Source organism: Microtus oregoni, unplaced genomic scaffold (assembly GCF_018167655.1).
Source record: "Microtus oregoni isolate MIOR12 unplaced genomic scaffold, Mior012 000009F_ref0000495, whole genome shotgun sequence".
Lineage (NCBI taxonomy): Eukaryota > Metazoa > Chordata > Mammalia > Rodentia > Cricetidae > Microtus > Microtus oregoni.
The window spans coordinates 28,680,899-28,703,959 of record NW_024543068.1 but is presented as its reverse complement, the minus strand read 5'-3'; the positions used below and the strand labels follow the sequence as shown (position 1 = coordinate 28,703,959).

At 35.7% G+C, this 23,061-nt stretch overlaps 1 non-coding gene across 1 annotated transcript; it reads left to right on the top strand.

Moving 5' to 3' along the window:
* The first annotated feature begins 18,688 nt into the window (after positions 1–18,688).
* Positions 18,689–18,879, top strand: LOC121452634. The gene has a single exon (XR_005974879.1). It is a non-coding gene; the product is annotated as a U2 spliceosomal RNA (small nuclear RNA).
* The last annotated feature ends 4,182 nt before the right edge of the window (positions 18,880–23,061 follow it).

Here is a 23,061-nt window from a genome sequence, read left to right as displayed (position 1 = left end):
TTGAATATTCAAAATTCTCAGTTGATTTTTTTTTACAGTAGGAAAAGGTAAATCATTCTTTTGGAAATCTTTATTTTCTAATGTAAACAATCCTCTGTTATTAAGAAATCCACTGAAGAGTAAATATGTAGCACTGTAGATGGTGTTGGCTGCTGGCACCTGAATGGCTGTGGGTTAATCAGAGGAGCCTGAGAGACTCATGGAGGATGACTTGCAGAGTATGCATTATCTAAGAAACAACTAGATAGATAAAAAAATAAAAAATAAATAAATAAATAAATAAATAAATAAATAAATAAATAAATGGCAAGTATATGGGAAGATTTTTTTTTTAAGTGGTTTCATGAAGATCAGAGTCTAGAATAGTCATCATCAGAGAGATTTCATCCAAAAACTGTCAGGAGCAAGTGCAGAGACCAGTAGTCAAATCCTAGGCAGAACCCAGGGAATGCAGAAGAATATGGCCCACAGAATCAATTAACTAATCCGCTGCCTCCTAGAGACTCACAGAGACTGGAGCGACAATCAACAAGCCTTTATGAATATGACCTAGGTCCTTAGAATATGTGTTATAGTTGTGTAGCTTGGTATTCTTGTGGAACTAATAGCTAGCTAGTATTCCCACAGTAAAGGCCGCCTCTGACTCTTTTGTCTGCTTTTGGAACCCTTTTCCTCTTACTGGGTTGCCTTATTCTGCCCAGATATGAAAGTATGTTCCTCATTTTATATGGTTGGTATCTCTGAAGGCAAGCTCTTTTTTGAAGGAAGATAGAGGAGGATGGATCTGTGGGAGAGAGAAGGTGGGGGGAGAGGACTGGGAAGAGAGGAGGAAGGAGAAACCGCTATTGGGATGCAATCTATGAGAGAGAAACTAATAATGTACTGTTGGATAATCCTCTGTATGCTGTGAATATGCATTCCTCTCACTGGTCAATAATAAAACTGGCCTATATCCAGGTAGACTAAGGTTAAGCCGGAAAGCCAAATGGAGACACAGGGAGATAGAAGGGCAGAGTCAGAGAGAAAGAGAGAGAGAGAGAGAGAGAGAGAGAGAGAGAGAGAGAGAGAGGGGGGGGGGGGTAAATCAGCCTCCAGAGGAACAAGATGTGCTGGAGAACAGGTAAAGCCATGAAGCCACATGGCAAAATGTAGATGATTATAAATGAGTTAATTTAAGTTGTAAAAGCTGGTTAGTATAAAGCCTGAGCTATAGGCCAAACATGGTGTAATTAATATAAGCTTTTGTGTGTTTATTAAGACCAGGCAGTTGGGACAAAAGAAAAGCTCCACCTCCATTTACAATTAATTGAAAAAGTTCACATAGCAGAGATGCACGTGTGACTGAGAGAAGCTGAGCTATAGATGAACCAGAGACAGAAAGACTGCAGGAGGTATTGGTGGAAGAAGGAGAAGGTCAGGCCAGTCATGAAGCTATTGAAGAGAGTCCTTAAAAATTATGCTAAAGAAGCTGAAGTGCAGCCCTTTAGAGTTGATTGTTTGGGGCTGGTGATGGGGTTGGGGATGTGGGGTCTGGGATTGGGAAAGGACTCAATTATCTTTAAGGTACTGGCTATTAGGGAGTATAAAGGCCATGAAAGTTGGAATGTTTTTGGGGGGAGGGCACAAAGTAAAAAGCTGGATCTGGAAGTAATGGGAATTGAGTGTGATCAGGGATCAGGGTGCACTGTATGAAATTCCAAAATAATTAATAAAAATACTATGTAGGGGAAAAAGAGTATCATTTCTATTATTTATTTACCTATATATTATTTACTTATTGATATACATTATATATATATATATATAAACAGATATATATCTCAATTATTTTTTCTACTGATGTGATGAGTTGCCATAACCAAGAAACTTCTGGAAGAAATAATTTATTGTAATTACAATTTTAGAGGGTGAATTTAGGATCTTCATGGCAGGAAGTAAGAGGCAGAAAACACTAACTGGAGTGGTGTGGGTTTTTGAAACCTCAAAGCTTACACCTAGTGAAACACCTCCTCCAACAACGTCACATCTTCCAATCCTTCTTAAACAATTCTACTATGTTCTACTAACTTAGCATTTAAATATATGTCCCTAAGGGTCTATTCTCGTTCAAACACCCAGAATGCATTTATGTGAAATCTTTTGTAGAAATGAAAAATTACTATGCTTTTCCTAAAGTTTGCATTAGCATATTATTTTTAAAAAGCAGAAATTTCATAATTAAATTTTATGTAAGAATTTTGCAACTAATAAAAGTATTATCAAATTATTAATCTATGAGACATTGTGATAAAAAATCTTGGTATGAATTGCTTCACATAAAAAGAAATAACTTTTGAATATGTTCATAAAAATAAATATCATAATTAAGATGGTCCTGAGACGCAAACTTCAAGAAGCAAAATAATATTACCATAGAAAATATTTACAAAAATATGTAGCATAAAGTGTAATTTTTAACAATATGCAAGAACTTTTAAAATTTAGCAGTAGAAAATAAACCAATTAAGGTAATGAACCAACAACCTCAACAGATGCATCCCCAAAGATACCTCACAGATGGCATGCAAACATGAGAAAGGCCACAACTCCACAGCATATGTTATCAGAAAATGCAAATTAGAACAATGAGGTATCATTATGTACCAATTTCCAGATCACTTACAACACAGAATGCTGGCATGGACATAAAATGTTGACTGTCCTCAGTCTCTGCTAGTAGGAGTGTAAACTGATACAGCTGATTTGTGAGCTATCTGGTCAGTTTTGCAGAAACTAATTTTAAACATAAAAGAAGTAATTGGTGAAAATAAAGCAAGAGAACAATGGATTTCAATGCAACCAGACCTTTTTAATTAGAAATTTCCTTAAAATCAATATAACTTCAATAAAAATAAAGGGGAAAAGAGACTGAAGTTCTCATTAAAAGGGATGAGCAAGGAGCTGTTTCTGTTGGAGTTAAAGGTCATGAAGCAATAGAAAAAAGTTAATGCTAACATCTTTTTTTTTTTTTGATGAGCTCAACAAATTCCTTGAAAGAAACCATTAATAAAACTCAGTTGAAGACCATTTGATATCTGAATATTCCTCGTTTTACAATTACCTCTGTGTGTGTGTGTGTGTGTGTGTGTGTGTCTGCTTGTTGTGGTGTATGTGAGTGTTTGCACAATGTGTATGTATGCACACCAGTAAAAGTGTAGAGGTCAGAGGGAAGCTAAATAGATACAGTGTGGAGAATAATTACATGTGGAGTTCAGAGGAAAACATGTAGGTGTTGGTTCTAGGCTCTTTTCTAATAAAACTAAACTTGTAGATTCATCTTTTTCTAGAAAAACAAAATTAAAAACTAGATGAGTAATGATGAATCACAGAATTCTAAAAGAATTCTAAAAGTAAAAGCTAACAGTCTAAATTCTCCAAAACTGAAAACTGTTGACTTAACATATATCAGAGTTCTTCATTGATTTAGATTCAAAAGTTACTAATGATTTAAAATTTATTTATGAGATAAAGAAAATAAAGAAGGAAAAAGGTAAGCAAGGAGAAAAGAAAAAGTAAACTATGCTTGTCCTCAATGAGAAATTCTTCTTCCCTAAAATTCAAGAATGAGACAGTACCATCACTATCATCGTAACCATACTAGAAGGCTTAACTAATTCACTAAATCCAAGAAAAACTTGCACAGTCATCAAATTTACAGGATTCAAAGTTTCGTGCTTAGATGTAAACTATTCATAAATTGATCTATAAACTTAACACAATCTTTTTATACATGGCTACATTTTATAACATTTCTATAGGAAGGCAAATGAAGCAAGGGACAATCATGTCTTAGTTCTTACATGTCACCATTTGCAGAAGCAGGTATCCCTGAGAAGAGGGTACATCTAAGAGGGCACACCTAGACTACAAGCATTATTTTTAATATTTATTTATTTATTTATTTTGTATACAATATCCTTTGTGCGTGTATGCCTGATCGCTAGAAGAGGGCACCAGACCTCATTACAGATGGTTGTGAGCCACCATGTGGTTGCTGGGAATTGAACTCAGGACCTTTGGAAGAGCAGGCAATGCTCTTAACCACTGAGCCATCTCTCCAGCCCCCAACTACAAGCATTTTATGTTAATGGAGAATAGTATGTTGGGAGGGGGAGTCATCAACACCAAACAAACCACAAGCTTTTGGTGACTCTGACTCTCAAAGTCTTTATTTCTAACCCATACTACCCTCTTTAAGTTAAAGACCTGTGAATACCTAGCTTTGGTCTCAGTCACTTCAAAGGATCTCCAGTCTGTCTCTTTTCTTTATCCCCTCTATTCCTCTTTTGCTTCTCACTACTAAGAAGAATCAATTGATGCTCAGAATTGAAACACGGGGATTAGCTTTTCATGAAAAATTCTGTTCTCCTCTCTCATTGTATTAGCTTTGTTTGAGTTCTTAATCTATGTTTCTTTCTTCTTTTGTCCTCTCTTTTGGTTATAACTTTATAGGATCATTTATTTATTATAAATCTTTATTTCCTGTAATTTTGGTAATTGTTCCACTTTGGGGAACAAGAAAGAAATACCTTTTCAAAAACTCATAGAGAATCAGGATTGGCTACCTGAAAATTAAGCAAGCTAATGCCAAAGCTTAGCATATGTCCAACAGCTTCAGAACTGTGGAACTCCTGAGTCTAAAGCCAAACAAGTAAGATGATGTACAAAACCTGGGTTTGAAGCCATGAAACATGAAGCTCTGGTTTCCAAGGTTAGAAAAAGAAAGACTTGGCTCTAAACGATCAGTCATCTACATTTTCTACATTTGTTCATTCTGTCATATCTAGGCTCCTGTGCTGATTAATTACTAGTCAGTTTGTTTGGATTAATATTTTCACAGGTTTCTAGGCAAATGAAGCATTGAATGTGCCTTTGAAAATCACTGGATCATAGGGTTCTGATCTCGTGGGATTTAAAATTCTGTTGGATAAGAGTCACACCTAAGAATGGTGTTTCTTTGGTTCTTTCCTGTGCTTCCTCTCTGATTCTTCGATTCCATGAAGTAAATACATTTCCTCCAACATACCACCTACCATGGTTTTCCTTCATTTCCAAAACCTAAAATCAATAGAACTAGCTAAGTATGGAGAGGAATCATGAATCAAAATAAAGGTTTTCCTCCTTTAAGTTATTTATCTAAGGTATTTGCCACAGACGGGGAAACAAAATAACAAATGTAGCTTCACTGAAGGTGGAACCTCCCAACAGTATGTATTGATCTTTCCTACTCAATACACCTACACAATGGCCAGTGTCTTTAGGGAACACTCTTAAACACGCAACAGCATCTGCTGAGTCATTCTGATCATAATAAATACAATAGACTTCCTTTCCATCAGAAGAGGGATTTGGTATCTATGGAGGCACTGAGAATAAGGCTTTGAGATATCTGAGAATCCATGACCGGGTCAAGCTGACACTCAAAAACAGCCATACCAATGTTCCTCCTAGTTGTGGATTTATTTTCTATTTACTCACTCAAGGATATTTGTTTTACACACACATGAGAATTTCTTTTTAAACTAAAATCCAAGTCTGCAATTCTAAACTTTAAATTCTTCAAGAGAATATGGTCTTTTCTAAAATAAAATTTTTGCCATGGCAAAAGTATTATATGTGGTAAACTCCCATGTGAAACTTCCATGATTCACTCTTGTGATTGCTCATATTATATCCACATATCATCTTTCATCATGAATGGAGTTCTCTACCTATATAGAAAATTAATATAAGAAGAATATTTTATATGCTAAACAACTTCCCAGCTTGTATTATTAGAAAAGGTTTTTGTTGTTGTTTGTTTGTTTTGTTTTGTTTTTGTTTTTTGTTTTTTCCCAATGTGTTCTAAGAGTGTGGATTAATGGCTGTGATCTTAAATTTGGCATGCATTCAGAGAAGGATCCATCAATGCAGCAGTTACAATGTGAAGTTAAATGAATATTGACTGAAAATTATAAATTATCCAGTATGGTGCTGGATTTTTTTTCGAATAACAGGGATAAAATTGAACACAAAACTTTTAAAACAATAATTTACTTTCGAAAGTTTTTTCAAATTATAAATGGAATGATTGAGGGTGGCACCACAAAGATATTCAATCTGTTCTGTACTTTGAAGGAAAATAAAAGTTTTATTGGGCAAAAGTTATGACATAGGATTAAGCATTCAGGAATTACCTAGAAATTACAAGTGTGTTTTATTTATTAAATGAGTCATAGATTGGAGATAAAATTTTCAAATTTTATGTTTACTGAATATGCTAAACCTCCTGGTTGTGTATAAAATGGTTATTGAAAATGGATGTGTGTAGAAAAATCAAGAGAAAACTCAAGCATAGGACTTGAAAATGAAAGATAGAATGTGAATATATGTAATATGAATAACACAAGTTCCCCAAAATTTATGGAATACAATTGAAAGAGAATCCCAAATGTCTAGTCTCCTGACGCAATGGGGAGATAAAAAATTTAAGAAAGTTGAAAAAATAGCATCAGTGATTATGACAATATCAAAGACATTAAGGATGAAAAGAACATTAGCTTTACCAAATGGAAACAGAAATTTTGAACATATTCTACTAGAGATAAGAATGGTTAACAAGGCAATGAATTAACTAAGAAATTGCTACCACTTGGGGTGTATTAATGAGAAGGGGATGATGGGAATATGATAGATAGCCAGGAAAGTCAGTTGAAAATATTTCATTTGCTTTATAAAATTAGAAATATCTATTTAATTTTACAGTACTATAAGACCATGATTTACATTGTGATTAATTTAGAAGGATTTACTAACATTAATATCTTGTTTATATCTTATGAGATTTCAATGACATTTTCAGATTCATGCTGTTTACAACACTATGTTTTCTTCTTTCCCTGGTTTTTGTATGTGTAATATCAGATGAGTCTGTAATATGTCACAGTTATTTATAGAGTTTGGCATATTATCTCATGTCCAAAACTTTTGGAAGTCTTTCAAATTTAAAACAAGACTCAGTGTCAAAAACATAAGGAAATTAGATGAACATAAATTTTGACACTAAAGCAGAAGAGCAAATAGTTGACTTCAAACAAATTCATCACAACCATATTAGAAAGAAATTTGTATAAATACGACCATTAAGTTATTTCTGAAGCATGTTTACATGTTGCGCTTTACATATTTTACCAGTATTGCAGACACATTGTTGAAGATTTGACAAAAATATCATGAAAGATTTTGTTGGTTATTATAGGAGAAATTACGGTGAATTTATATCTGAAGAGGAGATGTTTCTGAAATGGAATTATAGTATATACATTAACAAATGAAAAAACTGTATCCATTTCAAATTTTTTTTGGAATATTTTAGGAACTAAAGTTTTCTGCTACAATATAATTTAATAAAACAACTAAGATAAGATAAAACAAAACAATCACATCAAAGTTGGACAAGGCAAACCAACAGAAGATAAAAATCCCAAGAGAAGGCAGAAGAAACAGATATAGATGCAGAGAACCTCTTATCTGCACACTCAGGAATCCTATAAAAATACCAAATGGCGGCCCGGTGGTGGTGGCACTCGGCTTTAATCCCAGCATTCGGGAGGCAGAGGCAGGCAGATCTCTGTGAGTTCAAGGCCAGCCTGGTCTACAAGAGCTAGTTCCAGGACAGGAACCAAAAAAGCTATGGAAAAACCCGGTCTCGAAAATAATAATAATAATAATAATAATAAACCAAATGGCAAGTCATACCATATATGCTGAGGACCTTGTACATACCTGGGCTCTGTGCTTCCTGCTTGGCTCTTTGAGTTCTTATGAACTTTTCTCATGCTGATTTCAAAGGTCTGGCTTTCTTCTGGTCCTCCATCTTCTCTGAATCTTATATTCTTTCTGCCTTCTCTTCCCCAGGATTTCCCGATTTCTGAGAGGCTAGATTTGATGTGCACATCTCACTTAAGACTGAGTGTTCAGAGATCTCTCACTCTTTATGTAATGTCTGGCTGTGGGTCTCTGTATTTGTTCCCATTTGCTGTACGAGGAAGCTTCTCTAATGATGCCCGCACAAGGGATTGATCAGTAGACACTTTATCATTGTTTCTTTCTCTTTCTCTCTGTATTTTTAAGGCCAAAAGTATTTGTTTACTTTGGATGTCTGTGATGTCTAGTTTCTGGTTCATGGTCACCCAAGCAATGTCAGATAGGGCTCAAACTTATGAAGTGGATCTTAGGTCAAATCAGCATTGGTTGGCTACTCTCTCAAGCTTTGTGCCACCATTGGCCTCCCAGACAAGAAACTGTTGCACATCAAAGGGTTTGTGGCTGAGCTGATGATCACGTTTCTGTCTTGGAAGCATATAGAGCACCTTCTTGTGCCAAACATCCTATAATGTAGGTATGAAGGCTCCGTATGGTCACCAGCTCAAATTTACAATATTTAATGAGTTTTGTAGGGTTTGTCTTCAGCACTGGGACAGTGCAGTTTGTTTGTGGAGAGCCACCTAGAACACTGACAATAGCCTGGGTTGTTTGGGTATTCTAATAAAACACTTTTGACCAGCAACTCAATTAGATGTTACTCAGTCTTGATATTGAACTTCAATTGATAATAAGAGATGGCCAACTCGGATTCTGTTGCCCTCATAATTTGACAATTAAAATAAGATCACCTTCATATCTGTATATATTATAGGAAATTTGTGCTATATTAGGTTTCTATACTACCCCCAGATGCCTCTTAATTTTAGCTGTCTCTTCTCAATCACTTCCTTCAACCATTTCTCCCTCACTACACCCAACTTCATCCTCCCATTCCAACTCACCCCATCCATACATAATTACATATTCTCTTTCTTTTTTTAAAGGACATCTTTCTGTACCCTCTGGTCCCTTACTCTATACATACCCTATGTAGTTCTTCTTCTTTCTTCTTCTTCTTCTTCTTCTTCTTCTTCTTCTTCTTCTTCTTCTTCTTCTTCTTTTTTGATTTTTTTGAGACAGGGTTTCTCTGTAGCTTTGCAGCCTGTCCTGGAACTAGCTCTTGTAGACCAGGTTGGCCTCAAACTCACAGAGATCTGCCTGCCTCTGCCTCCTGAGTGCTGGGATTAAAGGCATGCACCACCACCACCCGGCTTCTATGTAGTTCTAAAGATTGGATTAATAGCCAATATTCCCATATAAGTGAATATGCAGCAAATTTGTCCCTCTGTGTCTGAGATATCTCGCTTAGGGTGACTGTTTTCTAGTTCCATCATTTGCATACGTATTTCATGATGTCAAATTTAAACAGCTGAGTAATACTCCACTGTATAAATATACCAAATTTTCTTTACCATTCTGTTGAGAAAAATAAAGATTGTTCCAATTTATTACTATAGTAAATAGAGCAGTGATGAATATATTTGAGCAAGTATCTGTGGTAGAATGAAGTCTCCTTTGAGTAGCTGCCCAGGAGTAGTATAGGTGGATACTGAGTTAAAACAATCACCATTTTCCTGAGGAACTGCCACACTTATTTCCCTTGTGACTGTACAAGTTTGAACTCCTATCAGCAATGAGTGATCCCCCTACTTCACATCCTCACAGCATAAGCTGTGACTTGTTTACTAACTTTAAGCTTTCTCACAGGTATAAAATGAAATCTAGAAGTCATTTTGATTTGCATTTCCTTGGTGACTAAGGATGTTGAACATTTCTCTTAGCGTTTCTCAGCCATTTGAGATTCCTCTATTGAGAATTCTCTGTTTAGACATGTAACCCCTTTTAAAATTGGATCATTTGTTTTTCTGAGATCTAGATTTTGACTTCTTTATATATTTTGGAAATTAGTCCTCTATCAGATGTGGAGTTGGCAAAAATCGTTCCCCATTATGCAGGCTATCACTTTGTCTAAATGGCATATCTTTTGCCATATAGAAGCTTCTCAGTTTCACAAGATCTCATTTATTTAATGTTGATTTTAATGTCTGCACTAATGATGTTCTATTTAGAAAGATTTTTCCTGTGCCAATGAGTTCAAGGCTATTCCCACTTTCTCTTCTATCAGGTTCAATGTATCTGGTTTTAAATTGAGGTCTTTAATCCAGGTGTTTAGTATAGATCTTATTTGCATTCTTCCACATGTAAACATCCAGTTTTACCAGTACCATTTGTTAAAGATGCCATCTTCTCTTTTTAAAAAAGTGTTTATTTATTTATGCATATAATTGCTCTATTTGCATTTATGCCTGTATAACAGAAGTGGACATCAGACAGAACAGGGCGTTGGATCCCACTGTAGACATTTGTGAGCCACCACTCATGACCTCTGGAAGAGTAGCCAGTGCTCTTAACCACAATGCTATTTCTCCAGCCCCAAAGATGTTGTCTTTTATCTAGTGCATGTTTTTGGCTACTTTACCAAAAATTAGGTGTATATGAGTATGAGGATTCATGTTTGGTTCTTCAATCAAATTTTACTGATCAGCAGGTCTGTATTTAGGACAATATCCTGTTGTTTAATCTTACTATAACTTTGTAGTCCATCTTAATATCAGGGATGGCGAAACCCTCCAGATGATGAACCTACAAAAGTTTTTTCTTTATTCGGTATTATTTTAGCTATCCTGTTTTTTTTTTTTGTCCGTTTTTTTATGTGTCTATGAGTGCATATGTTTGTGTTGTGTGTGTGTGTGTGTGTGTTTTCATGAGACCAAAAATTGCCTTTTAAAAATATGTGCAAATAGTATTGGAATTTTTATGAAGATTGCATCATGAAAAGATATTTACTTACGAAAGGTTGTCCTGAAGTCATGTGTGAAAGGAACCTCAGATTAGCTTTAAAGAAGCATGTGTGGAAAACCCCATTCTTTCATAACTGTGAGAAAGGTTTCTTCTTCTTAAGTAATTCAGTCAAAGGAGGTATGATCTTACAGTATCCTGAAAGTCTAAAAACATGACAGTCTCTGAAGATAGTTGTTTTCATGATTTCCATAAACAACTAGTTTACCTTTTCATTTGAGGTTTTCGATTAGAAGGGTATCATCTCTCAAATAGACAGGAATTACCCAAGAGACAAGTCTCTAGGACCATCCGTAGGGGCTTGTTTAAATTGGTTTAGCATCGGGTTAAATTTGTGAGGTATTATCTTGTTTGGATTGGTTTTTTTTTTTGTTTTGTTTTGTTTTTTTTTTTTTGTAACAAGAACCACCTTAGGGAAGACTAACATAAATTCTTTCTCCCTTTGTTAAATTTGATTTTATTTTTTTTGTATTTATTTTCCCTTCATGCATAGATGTGTACCTTTACCTGATTACTTAATATTCTTAAACATGGTTTTACTATGAAGTACAAGAACTTGCTCTGTAGACCAGACTGACTATGAACACTCAGAGATCTACCTTTCTTTCTCTTGAGTGGTGGGAATAAAGGAATGAGTCACCAGACCCTGCTTAACCTGGTTAATTTTAGGCACATAGTGCTGTTTAGAAAATTTTACCTTAATGAGAAAAGTTGCATTTCTTATTGTTTGGGGTCTGTTGATGATAGAGTATCAAAAAATCAAATTTTTAATGCAAAGACATTTAACACCTGGTGCATGATTATCCAAAACCATGCCTGTAACAATGTAAAAGCTAGTCAAAACCAAATTTCTCTACATTTTGATCAATGGAATATCTAAATACTTGAAATGACAATAATTGTACAGGCATGGAATACTTTAAATACTGCAACATATGTAAATTATAATCAATGGTTCAAATGAGTAAACTATTCAATTCAGCAGGCGGAATTCTACACACTTTTCTCAATTTTGACTGTGTCCTTGTGCAGGCATTGATGTCTGTGCAGAAAAAAGGAGGCTAAGAGATCACGATGAGAAAGCGGCAGACTGTGGAGAGCTTAGCCCCTTTATAGAGTTTGATAATTTAGGCTGTTCTGCGCCAAATGTGAAATTCCAAAAACAAAATGTGAATTTACTTGCCGAGGGGGTTGTGAATTTCCTTTAGTTGAGAATGTAAAATATGAAGGCAAACAATTCTATAAAGCTTGTATTGCCGTATTTTAATGTGACTATAGACCAGTTATGGAGGCAGGTTTGAAGTTAAACATTTCTAGTAACACATCAGAAGACAGCCATAATATTGGTCTGTGTGCTGTGGAAAACAACAAGTCCATTCATTGTTATTTTTAAATTTAACCAACCTGTGTTGAAATCTAACACATCAAAAGAGGGGGAAACCCAAAACAGAACAGGCAGTTAAAATTCATTCTACTCTTTCTGGATTCCTAGCCTTTAGCAGACCATATCTAAATCATTCTATAACATGGAACAGAGCTAATGACTCCAAAGGCCTGTGTGAATGATGTGTCTAAATTCAATCTACACATGTTTAAAATTAAAGTTACTGGTGTCCATTCATTGTATGACATATTGTTCATTAAAAAATAGAGGCACAAAATATTTTGCATGTATGTATATATTTATGCACATCGAATAAACATATAGCAACATTTATTTCTTCTTTTTTCTCTTTTTTCTTTTTTTTATTGAGAAAAAGGAAAAAAAAAACAAGTTTCCGCCTCCTCCCAGCCTCCCATTTCCCTCTCCCTCCTCCCACCCTTCTCCCTCTCCTCCCACCCTTCTCCCCTTCCCCCTACTCCTCTCCCCCTCCCTCTCCAGTCCAAAGAGCAGTCAGGGTTCCCTGCCCTGTGGAAAGTCCTAGGTCCTCCCCCCCTCCGTCCATATCTAGGAAGGTGAACATCCAAACTGGCTAGGCTCCCACAAAGCCAGCACATTACGTAGTATCAAAACCCCGTGCCATTGTCCTTGACTTCTCATCAGCCCTCATTGTTTGCCATGTTCAGAGAGTCCAGTTTTATCCCATGCTTTTTCAGTCACAGCCCAGCTGGCCTTGGTGAGCTCCCAATAAGGGTCACGGAGTCTACAATTGGTGAACCTAAACATTTATTGAAAGTGAGGTTATACTGTTTTCTAATTGGGATTAACATCCTTCATTGAGGACAAAATATAATAGTACTCTGAAGAATTCTAAATTTATCTTTAAAGTGATTACACAAATTTTTGCCACAAGTTTTTCAGAAAAGGTGATAACACTTTTTTAAGCAAGTTATTTACAAAGTAAAATTATTTAAATGTTATTTAAAATGTTATTTTTCTCAGAACTGGCTATTTTATTTATTTTGAAAAATAAAAATTTGAAGTACAAATAATTTTAATTTTTAAGTGAGGAAATCTCATAAATTCTCTTCACTCCAACTTAATGGTATGAAACAATAAGATTGCCACCTTTAGGACTCCAGGTGTTGTCTTGGCTTAATAGGAGAGTTTGTATGTGGAATACCAAGGTGTGGAACAACGTGGCTGGTGATAGTGTCAAATAAAATGCTTCATCTCTGTTTCTTGCTGAAAGCAGGGGTTGTAAAGCCATATTGTCAGCTGGAACATGCACAGGCCTGACCCTCTTCCCCACTTACACAGCTGGAGCTCCAAGATAGAGCATTGCAAGGGGAAGAACCAAGCAGGCCTTATGATCTGGCCTTGAAAACCATCCAAGTTAACATCTCCTTCAGTGCGGGCATTACATATATGGCCCTCTGGCTATCTCATGATTGTGGTGAGAAGTAAATGAACTTTTTGATATAAATCTATACTACCACCTTGGGCAAATTATAACTAATTTGCCTAAGAACAAAAGTAGGCAGATAATAAAATGTTGAATTTGGAATTAAGCTTCATGAAATCTCACTTTTTAAAATATTATGTCATCTTGTCTATTTTATTAAATATTTAGTGTGAAATATAAGATAGCCTTTAGACCACTAACCAACATTAAAGGTAACACAGCTGGAAGAAATTTTATTACTCTGAGAAGCTTCTCAAATCATTATATTTAATATCTGATATTGGTATTTAAAAAAAGCTGTCACAAATAATTTCTAGATATTACTATCTCTATTTTTAGGATATTTACTGCAGTTGGGCCTCACTAATTTGTTAAATCAGAAGTCCTTAGTACAAGAGAGTATTCTGCAAGACACAAAAATAGAAACATAAACACCAACCCAGCTGAAAACTTTTGATCTATAATCTGTCCTGCCTGCAAAATGTGCTAGGGAATTAGTGGCACAAAGCTTGTAGGAATAACCAACCAATACCTGATTTGACATAAACCCCACTACAGGAGATAGAACCCAGACTTGAAACAGTTTGAGTAACCAAAATCAAGAAACCACATAGCTCAGAGACCTAGATCAAATACTACTGATCTAAAAGTAGAAAAAAAAAAAAACCCGCCTTACTTCTAATGATAATCTTCTATATTCATAGATGGGTACCTTAGTCACCCATAATCAGAAAAGACTCCTTGTAGGCACATCTCATGCCCCTTCTCACCCAGCAAAGCTCTATAGACCAGGGAATACTCTTTAAACATCCATAACCATACCCCACCACATCTCTGACCACTGGAACCTTGGCACTGATCGCCCCTGGAGAGGCGAGTCTCTGGGTTTCCAGATAGAGGGCCTTGTCTTTATAAGCCCATCTAGCTCACAGAGCAACATCCCATGCCCCACCCCCAGTCATAGAACTCCAGAGACCCAAGACACTGATCAATGTCCCCATACTTGCAACCATCCCCCACTGCATCTATAACTTCCAGATCCTGACACTGACAGCAAATGCAGAGAAGCCCTCAGGGCTGCTTCATCAGTGAGTATCAGAGGCAGGGCGGTTCCTCCTGTACCAGAAAGGAGGAAGACTAACGACCTAAGCACAGGCCCCACCTGCACCCCTTGGAAGAAGAGATGGGTAGGTGCCAATGCAAGAATAGATTCAGCAACGTAAAGAGAAACAAGACAACACATGAACTAGTGTCCTACACAAGGAAGACCTAAACATTCTAATCCAGAAGAAACATTCAAAAGTCCTTAAGTATAACTTTTTGAAGATGATAGGGACCCTTAAATAGGAAATGAAAAATTCCTGCAAAGAAATGGAGGAAAAAACAACAGACAAAAAATAGAAGAAATCAGTAAATTTCTTAAAGAAAGCCAAGAAAACCAAGAAAAAGAAAAAAACAAATAGGTGAAGCAAACAATTCAAACATTTGAGATATAGCAATCGAAATAGAGACAATAAAGAAAACACAAACAAAGGGAATTCTGGAAATGGAAAAATCTGGGTAAATGAACAGGAACTACAGATGCAAGCATAATCAGTAGATTACAAGAGATGGAAGAATCTCCAGAGTTGGAGATATGGCAGAGAAAAAAAATTCAGTGTAAGTGAAGACATATTTTGCGTCTTAAGCAGCATAGTTTTTGACATCTACACATCTTCATTTTAGTGTTGACCCACAATACCTTGAATATATTAATCTGTGTAAGTATAGTGATTATACTTAGGAATACTACAAAAATCATGGAGCAGTAATATAAAATGGGATCCTAAATCTTTCCTGCCTTCTGTCATTCAGCATTTCAAAGTTGAATGGTTATATTGTCTTCCCCTATTTTGTAATCATCTTATTCTTAAGCAAAAATTCAAATAAGCCTTCTTCCACCTGTGCCAAATTAAGATTTTTAAGTTTTCTGAAATACATATTTTCTAGCTATTCTTTTAATCAAATATTATATTATCTAATCTTAACCCAAAATTTATACAAAGTAAGTGTAGATATATTAATAATGATAGTCATTAATTAAACTCTTCAATAAACTTGATGCTCTAATTAATTAATAACAATGATGCATACAAATAAGCAAGACCGAGATGAGAGTACAATTTCAAAACAAAACCAAGAGTAAACGCTGAAAAGAATGCAAGCACCACATGAATTCCTTTGTAATAGTAATTCCCAAGCTGAATAACAAAAATCAGACCAAGGGATAAATTCACAAGAAAATTCTGTCCCTTTATAGATGAGGTAGAAACAGGTAAGCTTTAATAGGACAGATATAGTCCATGGATAAATATATCTTATTTCCTACAAGAAATTTAACTCTTCCATTGTGAGTAACAAAAACATAAGAGAGATGTGACCATGGTGAAATATTCCATGGATAAATATATCCTATTTCCTACAAGAAATTTAACCCTTCCATTGTGAGTAACAAAAACATAAGAGAGATGTGACCATGGTGAATAAACATGAGAGCAAAGAGTAAAAACATGATGACGGTTAATGACAGGAATATGACATTTATGAAGTGCTCAAGGAGGGGAAAAGGAAATAATAGACTGGACTTGTTTTAGACACTTTCTATGACAAATGTAATGTCTTGAAAACTCTATAAAGTTTCATTCTTGTATACTTTTTATGAAGGATTAATATCTGTGAATTATTTATACGGTACTGGTACTTGATTCTCCTTGAGAAGTGTTTTAATAAGGTTTTGCCAACAAATCAATAAGAAAGAGGTAGTGTCAAGTATTCTGTGTTGTTCTGTGTACAGAACAAATTTCTATGATGGTTTATTTTCAATTAAGACCAAAATAATTTAAAACATTACTCATTTTATTTTGTTTGCAATATGTACATTTCTGTAGCTGGGCAGCATACCACATGTAGCTCTAAAAGGACAGATATTTCATGGAGATTGGTTCTCTTTCTCCCCAAGTGGATCTGCATTGAAATACTTTCCAATGGGCTTACTATTGGTTTTCTATTAGGTTATTTTGTGTAAAGAAATATATTGGTTGCTCAATACTCTCAAGCTTTAACTATATTTGTTAATATGAGCACTTATCCGGTGTCCTATCCTGCCCTGAATTATTTTATAAATCGCAATGCTTAGAAAATGACTGAAAAAAGCTAAAAATTTCACTATGATTCTCCCAAATCATCATGTTTTGTGATTTTTTTTTCCCTCCAGGAAGATAACATATTCTGAAAAATCCATTGGGAAATGATTCTGGCCACGTTCTATCAATTCTGTGTAATTTGCTTTCTTTTCTGGGACTACATCACTTAGACTGTTGCTATTGGAATTAATGATTTGAGTGCATTTTTTTCTTATCTGGATCACATAGCCTGCTTTATTAAGAGTATCAGACATGCAGCTTGATATTCCTATGGTAAGAACAGTGAACAAATACTTCAGCATGTCACTTACGGCTTATCTCATTGTTTCAAAGCTATTAAACTTAGCTTTATTTTCTTAATTCTCTAGTCAGATTCTCTCAATGACATGCCTTGATTTCTATGAGAACATCATTTTACATTCCCTTTAGTTTTCTTCCATGTCCCACCTGACTTATTCATCAAAAAAAAACAAAAACAACGATGACTAGATTCAGAGTTCTTGTTTTGAAAAGAAAACAAGGGGAAGTATTGAGGGATAATATTTTTGTACCTTGTAAAGATTTGTCACTTGTATTGGTTCAATAAAACTTTGATTGGCCAGTACCTAGGCAGAAAGTATAGGCGGGGTGAAAGGAACAGACTAGGATAATTCTAGGAAGAGGAAAGGCTTAGTCTGCAGTCACCACCCAGATGCAGAGGGAACAAAATGAAAATGCTGCACTGACAAAAGGTACCAACCAATGTGCCTAAACATAGACAAGAATTATGGGTTAATATAAGTGGTAAGAGCTAGTTAATAATAAGCCTCAGTTAATAGACCAAACAGATTAAAATTAATATAAGCCTCTGTGTGTTTCTTTGAGACTAAACAGCTGTGGGACCCAGTAAGACAGAAACTTCCATCTGCAGACTAGACTCTAGTTTTGGCACGGTACTGCAAGTACCATAAGAATGAGATCTGCTCCATGTACCATGGCTAAATGTATAATGGGAGAATAGTTCACGGTTGTTGAATTTCTCATTATCACCACCATTGCCTTTCTCCTGATTAATTTTTACTCACCGAGCACACTGTGGTGTAATACGGTATATTTGTTTTCTAATGGCACCAAGGTTATTTCACATTTGTGGGTCTCTAGTTATGTAATATTCTTTCTCACCTTTTATAGAACTCTTATTTTTTTCTTCTAAGTTCAGAGGACACTTTTTTAAACCATAACCCTATTTTCTTTTCATCCTGTTTTCATGTCATTTTAGGAAAAGAAAGCATTTCTTTCAAGCCTATGTTTGAATTAACATGAAACAATACTTAGTATGTCAATCTGTGATAATTATGTTTCTTTGTCCTGGAAATTTGACTGGGGGTAAAAATGAAAGTAAAAGGGACAGACAGACATAAAAATGTGGGGGTCATGTGGCCTTGGTACATGTCATGAACGGCACCACCTACACCATAATACCTCAGCACACTATTATGTAGAGCAAAGAGGGGAGGAGTTAGCTCATATCAGTAGGACGTCTCTGTGAGCAAGCTGTCTAAGGCTGTAACTATCTAGGAGTAGGAAGCTGCAGCTGCTATTTTTTTCCTCAAACCTCTCAATCATTCATAAACATAGAATTTGGTCTAGAGTAAGTCTGTGACAATTTTGAGTCTTACCAGTATGGGGAAGGTTTTGTCAATTTCCCATTGGTTTGAGGCATTGTAGAATTGACCATCCTCATATCAACAATACTTTTCCCCTGAGACTTTCTTTGTTCTTTGAATGTTTACTCAATGCTAACTTGTTTCTCCACAATCCCTACCATAAATAGTAGCATATGCATACATAATTTGTATAAAATAATACATAATATTAATCAATTTACAGATTTTTGGCTACAATCAAGTGTTGTATCTGTTCCTTTCAGCTTAATATTTGGTAAGTCTTCTAACTGAAGACAATGTATTAAGCGTATTTTGGGGGCAAGGAGACAGAATAGGGGCTTGCTCCATCTATTCCATGCATTGACCTGATGTTGCAGTACCTGCATAATCATTGCACCAAAATATTTTCCATAATAAATAAAAATGAAAACTAAATAAATTGATTCTGAGAATCTTTGAATCGTATTTTATAGGGGATGTATGTTATATAGGGCAGAAATCTGTGTAGGTACATGGGCACCTTGAAGCCAGTGGAAGACATAAGCTGTTCTGCTTTCTTTCTCTCCTCGATATTCTCTTAAGAAATAGTGTCTCTGTCAAGGGTTTAGGCTAACTGCCAGCAAGTCTCACGATCTTTCTTCTTCTCTCCATATAAACATAATACTTAAAGGATGTGTGGTCATGACCAACCATTAATGTAGGTGCTGGAAATTTGAACCTAGGTTCTCATGCTTCCAGATAAAATGCTCTTACATACCAAGCCATCCTCCCAGCCTTAAGTATATAATATTTTAAAGTATTATTAGATAGCTTCACTGTATTCTTGAAACAAAGGAGTTTAAACTGCACACAGAAAACCGTGAACAACTTAAAAATAAGTTTAAAAAGATGTTCTTGTTTCTAAACTTATTTATGTTAATTTTTTATTTGCAACAATTTGCTTATATTGCTGGTTGTATTGAAGTTCACGTTGTGCAGAACATCAGTTTCTTAGGCAAGAAGCAACTTATGCTCAATTTATCTTTAGAAAATATCTTATAAAACTTAGGTTTTTAAATATTTTATTGAATGCAAAGAAATTTGTGTGTGTTTGTCTGAGGGAGAATCAAGCAGAGCATATATTTCATAGTTCTGAAAAAATCAATGTCAACTTTTATATTTTAAGATAAACACTTGTTTATTGGTAGAAACTTAAAAGCATTTAAACAACAGAGCACATAATTCTTCTTCTGTGATCAAGGATATTAACTAGGAAAAGCTCAACTGAATCACAGAGAAGTCTTCAGCAGAGACAGGAATTCACCAAAATTCTGTAGGTTCATAAATAAGACAAAGCAAGAAACCTCTGGAGAGCCAGGGGATGCTTTGATATAGAGCATTCATTAATGAAGAAACAGGGTCTTGGGATTCTCAACACAAAATTTGTCACCCAAGGTTCTGATTTGTTGGTTCTTGCTCTCTCTCTCTCTCTCTCTCTCTCTCTCTCTCTCTCTCTCACACACACACACACACACACACACACACAAATTTAAATTAGAGTCAGAAGGAGACAAGGACAATTTTGGTTTTGGAGTTTGAAAGAGGAAAAAGCAGGACAGGTAGGTAGATCCTGAGGCTGCTAAGACGAAGGGGATAGAAAGTATAGAAGGAATGCAAATTATACTTTCTGAGTTATATGCCAACGTGGCAGGCTCAGCAATGGATGTCCTCCAGTCATCTCATGGAGTTGATGGGTTCTTCAGAGACATGGGGAACGCGCTGATGTGGAGAAGAGATGGCAAGAGGCAGGAAGAGAGAGAAGGTTATTTATACCATTAAATCATGGAAGCTTCACAGCGAGTCTGCAGTTAGCTACTGAGACAAGAACTTTAGGGTATCTAGATATACATGTAATCAAGGGGATTTCTATAACATGCCTTCAGGTGTGTTATAGCTCTCTCCATATGTTGTATTCAGTTTCTGAAGCAGGAATCCTTCCCTACAACAGGATGTCTTTGGCCTTGTTTGGGAAACACCTGCTGTCTATATAAAAGATAATTATCAGTTCTTGAACAAGCCATTTCTAAAGGGATACTGACCATACACGAAGATATATTTTGTAGGGAACTTCACCATAATGACACTTATAAGTTTGCCACAGGTAATGTCTTTTGTTCCAAAGGAAGCGAACATAGATATTTCTGTCCCAGTTGCTGTATGCGAATGTCTGGCTGCAAACATCTTTTACTCCCCTTCTTGACTGGCAGTCCCATCAGCTCTATATGCTAATGTTCTTCAGGTTGACTGAATTATTCCCTTGGAATTCTGCAGAGAACAATCAGCGAGTCTTAAGGGATCTGAGTTTTTTCTACTACTCTGATCCTGACTTAATTCTGACTTGAACTTAAGCAATCTGAAATATAGCTTTTAATAACTTCACTATAGTGTAGACATATATAGATAAAACATATGTATGTTCAGGAATTCATGTTTTATTCTTCCTTCATTGATTTGTTAGAATTAAAATGTTTGACTAAATTTTATTCCTAATTATTTGAAAACAAACTCATTTGTGAAAGCAACTGTTATGTGACTATATTAAAAACCAAAATGTTTTAATTACAAACTGCATTGATGATACACTTTTCTTCCAAAACTGTGTGTTTCTGCATGGAGAAAGAAGTAGTTCATGTACATATTTGTGTGATTGTGTTAGGATGTGTGGCATGTATGTGCATGGAGGCTAGTGGATTTCAGGTGTCCTACTCTGTTGCTTTCTGTGTTAAGAGACTCATTGACACAGGGTCTCTCACTGAATCTGGAACTTTCTGCTTCTTTGCTACCTAGCCCCACTGCTAGTCTTCTTTCCCCACTGCCAGCCCTGGGGCCACACACTCTTGTAGCTGCACCTGGCGTTTACATGAATGATAGACACTCCAACTCAAATACTCTTGCTTGAGTGGCAAGTTCTCTTAGTCATGGAGCCATTTCCATAGATATTTCTGATTGTGTGATTTGAAGTATTTGATGCATAAATAACAAATCAAAGTTAGTTGTCAAAGATGTGCGAGAAGTTACTTAAAATGCTAAAGTACAAAAGCAGTCAATTCAATGACTAATGAAATATATCTTGGGCTTTGAGAAGACTTAACAACATTAAGAATAATGTTTATAAGAGAGATGTGCGTTGTTTAAGTTGTAGATCCTATTCTAGAAGCCTAGGTCATTTGGTCAGCTGTGTGTGTGTGTGTGTGTGTATGTATTCATGTATGTATGTACGTAGTATTTATGTATGTATGTCTGCATGTATGTATATATGTATCTACAGTATGTTAGATGAAAGTGTATACGTATGGATGGTATATTTTCATTAGTGTAATGCAAGGCATGTTTGTCAGTTCTCATACAGAGGCCAAAAGAAGACAATAGGTGTCCATGCGGATCACCTTCCATTTTCCTTTTCCTAGACAAGGTCTCTCACTAAACTCAGAGCTTCTAGTTGGATGACTAGCAAGCTCATATGCTCTTCCTGTCTATGTCTCCAACACTGGAACTATTGGCACACACATTATTACCTTTTTAAACAGAGGTACTGAGGATTTAAACTCGTCTTCTTGATTTCATAGAAAGCAATTCTATCCACTGAGTCATCTACCCAGGCCCTTAGCCATTTTTAACAGTTTTATATGTTTTCCTAACAGTACGCTTGCAGCTCTAGATCCAGATCCAGCGGTGTCCTGATGTGCAGTGAAAGTATTGGTCATTTTAAACCCAAAGGTACATGGTTAAACAATGTATCAATTACAACTAAAAAATGTTTTAATCTTTTTAAAAGTCACATAGCATTGAACTTTCCCTTTAAAAACAGTATTTTAATTTTTATATGTTACTTCAAAGAATGACCAGGGATCTACATGTTAAATGCAATGTGCTTATCATCTGTTCTGTTGAAGCAAGTAATATTTGATTATATTTTCTTCTTGAAAAAGTATCTTGGGGTATATTTTAGTAGAAGAAAATATATGTAGGAGTGTATTAAATTATTATAAGTTTGGATCCAAAAGTCACCATTTTGTGTCCTGTAAAGATCCCATGGGAAATTTTTTTTCAATTACCAAATGAGAGTTAAAGGCCAATGTCTTGGAATATGTTCAGCCACACTGCATGTGCAGATCACAGCTATGCAGCTCCTCACGACAGAAAATTAATAGACCATCTTAATGACCCTCAGATTTTTCCCGTTGCTCAAGCAGCTGACTCAATCCCCAACAGCAATAATTAAAGAGAGAAATCTGTCAGGGAAGATAGCTGTTCTTGTTAATTTGGTGAACCACCACACTGGCTTTTCTGATTACGCATTGTGGCTGACAGTTTTGCAGGTTTTCACCAGAGCCCTCTGCCAACCACCAGAGCTCCAAGCCAACAGTTTGTGGAATGAAGCTAAGGACGATGGAAAAACTGTGATCTCACTTCTCTATTTTCACCTTTAAAACCAGTCCATGGGGTAAATAAAATACAACTATACTATTGTGCTTGGAAGAATGGGAAATAACGAGAAGGCCAAACATTCTAGCACTTTGTCCTTGCATTGTGCAATGGGAGCTC